Genomic DNA, 7622 nt, shown 5'->3' on the forward strand with positions numbered 1-7622 from the left:
ATTGTTATCGACGGAGAAGTTAGGTAGTGTGTATATCCGTTTACCATATCTTTTCAAAGTAAAATCAAACTATCAAATTTACTAGATTACTAATACAAATGTAAAATAATAATATTAAGTTATTTCTAAAACGGATATCCTTCACAAGGAAGGAATATAAATAAACACAAGTGATATTTTATACAATTAGTAAGAAAATTAAGTAAGGCCTATGATCATACTGTCGATATTGTTCGTTTGCGTGAAGAATGTTTTGTTTTAAAGTACAATAAAATTTTTGATTGCGATATTCAGTAATCAAAAAGTTGAATATGTGAGATTATTTAAAATATATATTTAAAGCTTCAACATAAATGATGTTTCTTAAAATTCATAAAGTATTTTCGTTAGAAAAAGATAATTGATAAATCGATGCGGTTTTAGGCTTAAGGAAGATTGAATAGTATAACAAAGCAGAGGTTACAGGCAAGAAGTTAGTCCATTATTTCTGACATTTGTAGTAAGATATTTTCGCCTTCTGTACTTATTATTTTATTTATCTACTTTATTATCTTGTACTATTTCGATAGTCGCCAAACAGCTCTTTTTAAAAATATTTTATTAAATCGGTGGTTTGAGTTGTATTACATATGATAATGTTTTCATTTCAAGTTTTCTTATTGCATGTTACAAGCTTTACAGTAAGAAAGAATATTTTAAATGTAGGATGTTTTAATCATTGGCCATAATGACACATAACCCGGAACCAGGACTGGAAAGACCAACTTCAGGTGACTGACGGTGGTTCTGGTACTTGCCTGTAAGTCTTCCTGGCAGGTTATGATCATCACCATTCTGCTACAGAAGTTCTTTATAACTTTATAGACTGTATGTCAACATCGGTTTTATACAATATTGTTTTGTTTTACCTTCATTTCCTTTTCTGTATTTTACTACATTTAATTTATTTTTACCTTTTTACCGGACGTTTGGCGCAGATAGCCTAGCTGCTTTGTGCCATAAAACACTAAATCAATCAATCAATTTAGTCATTGGTGCTATTCTAAAATATACTGATGTACCAGTAAAGAAGGTTTTGGTTTTTAAATTAACATTCATCAATCTAATAATATATTTAAATATTATTAAAGTTACGTAACATTAAAGTTACGTCCTGGTCCGCTATGTACATATTTACTTACGTATGTACATACCAGTTCACGTGAACTGATAGGTTATTTATTTACAGCTGAAGAGAAAAGTGGTTTCTTTTGAAATTCGCACAAAGCTACACGAGGGCTATCTGCGCTAGCCGTCCCTCATTTAATAGTGTAAGATTAGAGGGAAGAAAGCTAGTCATCACCACCCATCGCCAACTTTTGGGCTACTCTTTTACCAACTCTGTGACCACCACATTATAACGCTCTCAGGGCTGAAAGGGCGATCATGTTTTGTGTGACAGGGATTCGAACCCGCAATCCTTGGATTATGAGTCGAGTGCCTTACCCACCGGAGAAAAGTGAATAAATGTGTGTGGAATGTGTTGTGTGAAAGATTTCCATAAAATGGGAATTTCTGGAGAATAAAGATAAAGGCATTTAGGAACGTGCCTGTAAATTTTTTAATTGTGGGATTGATTTTATAATAACACTTCTACGAGTTTTCTTCTGTTAGACTCAAGTTTTAGTTTGGTGACATCTGATTGAGATAAACTGTGATTCTTTTTGTTCATATCTTTGTGAACTTGTTTTTTAACCTGACATTAAAGTTACGTCCTGGTCCGCTATGTGGCAGAAAATTCTATGATGAGATGGACCAAAACAGACCTCTTGGGGCTAAACGACAAACTGTATATGTGGCGGAAACCAACATTGCACGTGACCCGGCAAATACAGTCCCAACTTTCAAACGTGGTGGGTCCATTATGTTGAGTGTATGTTTTTCTGTAATCATCACTGGACAACTTTTACGTATTCAAAGGATTATGGGCAGTAAAAACCATGTACAGACGTTGGAGGCAAACCTGAAGAAGTCATCTGAAAAACTAAACTTGATCGAAGTTTCACGTTTCAACAGGACAATGATTCAAGGCATATATCAAAGGCAACTCGGAAATGATTTCGGAAAACAAAATTAAAATAATGTGACCGATTCAAAATCCAGGCCTAAATCCATTCGAAAACCTGTGGAAAATTAAAAATTGCTGTGCATCGAAGACATTATTCTAAATTAAAGAATTGGATGACATCTCCAAACAGGAGTGGGCAAAAATATCTCCATTATACTATTAAAAAAAACAAAAAAACTTTCATCTGCCATTTTTGTCAAAAAAAGCTTCAACCAAACATTAACTGCATAATCATGTTAGGGAATGAAGACTTTTGCAATATGTATTTTCAATATCATTTGTTTCTTGTATTCATTAGAAACTGGTGTGAGAGTACTATAATAAACACTTTTGTCTATTTGTGTTATGTCTTTCATAATGAAATAATTAAAATTGATTACCAGCACGGGGGGGGGTGAAGGCTTTTTGCAAGGCGTAGTATTGTACTGATGTTGTGGTAGCCTTTCCCGCGTTTACATTTACACCCCTTTAAGATTTCATAAGTACCAGATGGAAATTTCAACTGAGCGTTTTTTAATTGTCTTTTTGGTGATGCAAGATGTTTATCATTTTTTTCTTACATCAGAACGACTATTACACATTCAAAATACAATAAAAATATAGCAACCACAATGTGTTCAGAACATCATTTATCTATGACATACAAGGGTTAATGCGATAGTGGAAGGAAGTTAGTCGTACATTGTGATAACGACATTCTAAGTCTCGTGCTGACCTTGGAAATACTTCTCCCGGTATCAGTTATGTTCTGTTTGCTTGGCGAACATAGCAAGTGTGTCGTCCAATGGGCTTACTGTGATTCAAGTTTTTTCTGTCATCTTTCACATGCAACAAATTGTTAATTTAGAATATTATGACGCTGTGATTTGTCTTACGATTAATTGTTTTCCAAGTCCTCCTGTGGAACAGCGACAATTTTTGTACTATCTTATAATAGTTACAGGAGATATGCCCAGCTTTATCGTTTACGTTTCTTGTATCAGAAGGTTTTCTTTTATAAGCGCCGTTTTCACTGTGTGGATAAAGGTATACTTTCCGATTGGTTTGGGGTGTTGTTTTTGGATGCTGTCTCATTTTATCGCACTGTCAACTAATCTCGAATCCATTTTGAAAATAAACAAAAAAAAACAAACATATCACCCGAGATAATGAGCCGCCTCTAATTGTTGATGACAGATACTTTATTCTGTATATCACAAATTCCTATAAAACTTTAACTTAAGTTCGCCAGCAGCCAGTTTTTTCCTTATATTTACAAGGGCACCTATTTTTATTTATAACCCAATGTGTTAAACTTTTTTCTCGTTAAAATATTTTTTTTTTAAATGTTCAAAAGATATTATGTAAATTATTGCTGTCATCAAGACGCTCTTCTCTGATTAAAATATAACAAGAAGAACCTCGTTTTCCACACAGCAAGGGCCATGGTATAGCAAACCACAGTGTTAATAGTTGTAAGATGATTGTATCATTATCACAGGTAGCATCCCAAGTCTACTGTTAAAAACAAATAACGTGTCATTAACGTGGCGCCAGTGCATTAGTTCCGCGCGTGACGTATCATTACGTCATATCTGCATCCTGAAAATGGACAAAGATAAACTTCTCCGTGATGGGAAACAGAGTAGAAATGGAAAATCGTGATTTCTATTGCAAATCTACATGGAGACAGGATAAAAATTTTCTAAAGTTGGTGGTTGCATATCGCGTAATAAATACGTTTTCCCAGTATCATATAAGCAAGAGTTTCAGTAAAGTATGATACTAGAACCGAATAATATATTTTACCAGATGATCATACTGTATGTATTAAATAGTACTAGCTTCAAAATGAGATGTATTGAATACTGTATTTAACTCAGTAAACTTCTTTTAACTGTTGGCCCGGCATAGTCAGGTGGTTAGGAGGAACTCTACTTGTAATCTGGGGGTTTCGGGTTCGAATTTCCACACTAAACATGCTCGCTCTTTCAGCCATGGAGACGTTATAAAGTGACAGCCAATCCCAATATTCTTTGATTAAAGAGTAGCCCAAGAATTAGCGGTGGGTGGTGGTGATTAGCTGCCTTCATTCTAATCTTACAATACTAAATCAGGGACGACTAGAATAAATAGTCCTTGTATAGCTTTGCGCGATATTGAAGAACAAACCTATCGTTATCTCATAGCAACAGCACTGCAACAAGATGCATACTAGCACTTATTTCCTTAAGGACTTGAAATGCTAAAAATGAGGTTTCAACACGTGCTTGGAACACCGCAGATAGTATGATGTAAAGCTTTGCGCTTATCTTGAAACAAACGTCGCGATTAGGTTTTATCGAGTTCATAACGATAGTATCACAATAAGATATATTAGCACTGAATGCTCTACGGTAGTGTGCAAAAGTGTAAGGACAAAAGAATATTTTGTCATTTTCCCATTTTATGTGGCTAATTCTTCTGTACTATTACAGAATATAAAATCTTACGTTATTGTTATACTTCACTGATCCCTGTTGACAACAGAATGAACCAAGGTCATTCTTTAAAATTTCCATATACTTGTACCAAGAGCATGTCATAAGGACTTTGCTTGAATGAGCATTCTGATCAAATTTTGGGTCTGAAATAACTGTCACGGTACACCACGAAGTGTCTTAATTATATAGAAAGAAGCTAGCATGTGGTACCAGTAGATGCTCGGATAAATCAATTTAATAGTACTCCACAAATAAACCTTAATAAAAACAGTGTTTAACGGTATATATTAATTTGTTGTGTCACGGCCCAAAAAGTGAATAGAATTATCAGTAGAGTAGCGAGTTCACATAAAAACTTTACGTGACGCTTGTTGGAGTCTCCAACAAATTTCTGCAGATTTGAAATGCTTTCCAGACACTTTATATGCAAAAACGGCTCGTTTGGGTTGAGAAAATATTTTACATAGTAGAGCGAACAACTTTTCGACCTTCTTCGGTCATCGTCAGGTTCACGATGCCTTTCCAGGCACTGTCAAGTACATCCTAGACCGTGAGACTGAGACAGATAAATTTGAAAATGAAGAAGCAGAACACCTAAACCCAATGACACCGGTGTTAACTATCTTCGTTTATGCAGCCTTCGAGACAGAAGGAAGACTGCCATTGATCTAAAGCATGAGATAAACAACCATGTACCAAGTGTCCTGATCTACAGTGTCAAGAAGACTGACGAAAATCTATCAGTTAAAAGTCTTTACTTCAATCTCCAAATATTGTTAAGTGAGTGGAATTTACTACAAAGTACAAAAAGTGAAATATTTATGGTTGGGAAAGGGTGTTGTGGACGGTTGAGTCCAAGTTTGAAATATCTGATTCAAAACGTAGGTTGTGCATCTAGCAAAAGAAAGGTGAAAGATACTTACCTTAATGCAAGCATGGGGAAGCAGTGTGATGATTTGGGAGCGTTTTTCTGCTGAGATGACAGGAGATACTTGCAAAATAAGTGGAATAATGGACTAAAACAAGTATCACCAGATACTGATTCATCATAGTATACCCAGAACTTTGCGTATTATTGGTAAAGGATTCTACTACCAAGAATATAATGGCTTTAAACAGTCATCCAATCCACGCAAAAATTATTTAGGTAAGAAAGAAACTGTTGGAGTCAATCAAACGATGCTATGGACCCCACAGAGCCCTGATCTCAACTCAATTGAACAGATCTGGGATTTGATAGATCGAAAACTTGACAAATAAAGTTAACTTCAAAGAAACGTTATGGAAGGGTGATAGAGATATTTGGAATAAAATACAGAAGAACACTTTGATTAAATATGTTGCAACAATTCCCGAAAGACTGTCAGCAGTTATTAAAGCAAAATAAGAATGCATAAAGTATTAACTGTTTGCTGAACTAAAGTACTTCTGAGTTTCTGTTGCAATAGCTCCCAAATGGGACAGAGCTCTGTCTGTGGGCTTTGTAGCGGATTTACCGTTATATATTTATTTTAATGTCTACGCTTGTTTCAGTATATATTTTTTTTTTGGATGTGACGTATATTCTTGACTGTGCATTGTGCAATTACCGCTTGTTTTCGAAATGTGTAGAATGTTCTGGTGAGTAGCAATCAACAATGTAACGCGTGTATATATGATTTTAGTGATTGACAGTATTGTTGGAAGTGAACTTTGGTGAATGTTCCAGAGTTGTTTTGGTTGTTTTTGGAATTTCGCACAAAGCTACTCGAGGGCTATCTGTGCTAGCCGTCCCTAATTTAGCAGTGTAAGACTAGAGGGAAGGCAGCTAGTCATCACCACCCACCGCCAACTCTTGGGCTACTCTTTTACCAACGAATAGTGGGATTGACCGTCACATTATAACGCCCCCACGGCTGGGAGGGCGAGCATGTTTGGCGCGAACTCGCGACCCTCAGATTACGAAGCGCACGCCTTAACGCGCTAGGCCGAATGTTCCAGAGACTCGCGTGATTGATATATGAAAACTGACGCGCCGAGAGACAAGACGATTATTATTATTGGTCAGCTACAATCAGCGTGCTACAAGCATAGGAAGCTATAATTGGGATTAATGCTTATTAATCGGAAATCTGTACAGAATTTGGCAGGGGACGTTTATTGTTTTCGAATATTACAAACCGTTCAACTTCAGTTAATTACTTCGGATGTTATTATTTCTTCGAGAGAAATAAATATCTTTACTGGAAGAAGTCTGCTTGTACTTGTTGTGAGGCAATCCAAAAAAAGACGTTAGCTTAGGCGAAGTGTAACAAAAGTAACTCGGAATTAATTTGCTCCTCATGGACCTGAATTGTCGATAAAATATTCGGTTTTAGACGGAATATAAAACTTAGTATTGTCTGTAAGTTTATAAAAAAATTTGTATATAAACCATCATTTGTAATACCTATTAGCAATAACCGTTATTATAATTTGCAGTTTTTGTTTGTGTGTTTGTATATTAAAATATGTTTGTGTTAAAAAAGGAAATTATGTGTATCAATCTTGTTAAATATCATAAATTTATAACACGTTAACATGCAATTATTTTGTTTGTTTTAGAATTTAGCGCAAAGCTACACGAGGGCTATTTGCACTAGCCGCTTCTAATTTAACAGTGTAAGATTAGAGGAAAGGCAGCTAGTCATCACCACTCACCGCCAACTCTTGGACTACTCTTTTACCAACGAAGTGGGATTGACCGTAAATTATAACGCCCCCAAGGCTGAAAGGACGAGCATGTTGGTGTGATGGGGATTCGAACCCGCGACCCTCAGATTACGACTCGAACGCCTTAACCCCACTGGCCATGCCGAGCCTAACATGTAATTGACTACTAAATTCAAGTTCAAATTTTCAGTTGTTTGAAATAGTAATACGTAATCTACATATCACAAGAAATCGGAGAGTCGTCCAAAATAAATTGCCTCCCAGAGGTACAGCGAGGGACATGCGGATTCATGCCGTGGTGGGCAGAGCACAGATGACACATTGTGTAGCTTTGTGCTTAATTTCAAACAAAGCAAACCGAA

The sequence above is a fragment of the Tachypleus tridentatus genome, chromosome 6 (genome assembly GCF_004210375.1).
Source record: "Tachypleus tridentatus isolate NWPU-2018 chromosome 6, ASM421037v1, whole genome shotgun sequence".
Lineage (NCBI taxonomy): Eukaryota > Metazoa > Arthropoda > Merostomata > Xiphosura > Limulidae > Tachypleus > Tachypleus tridentatus.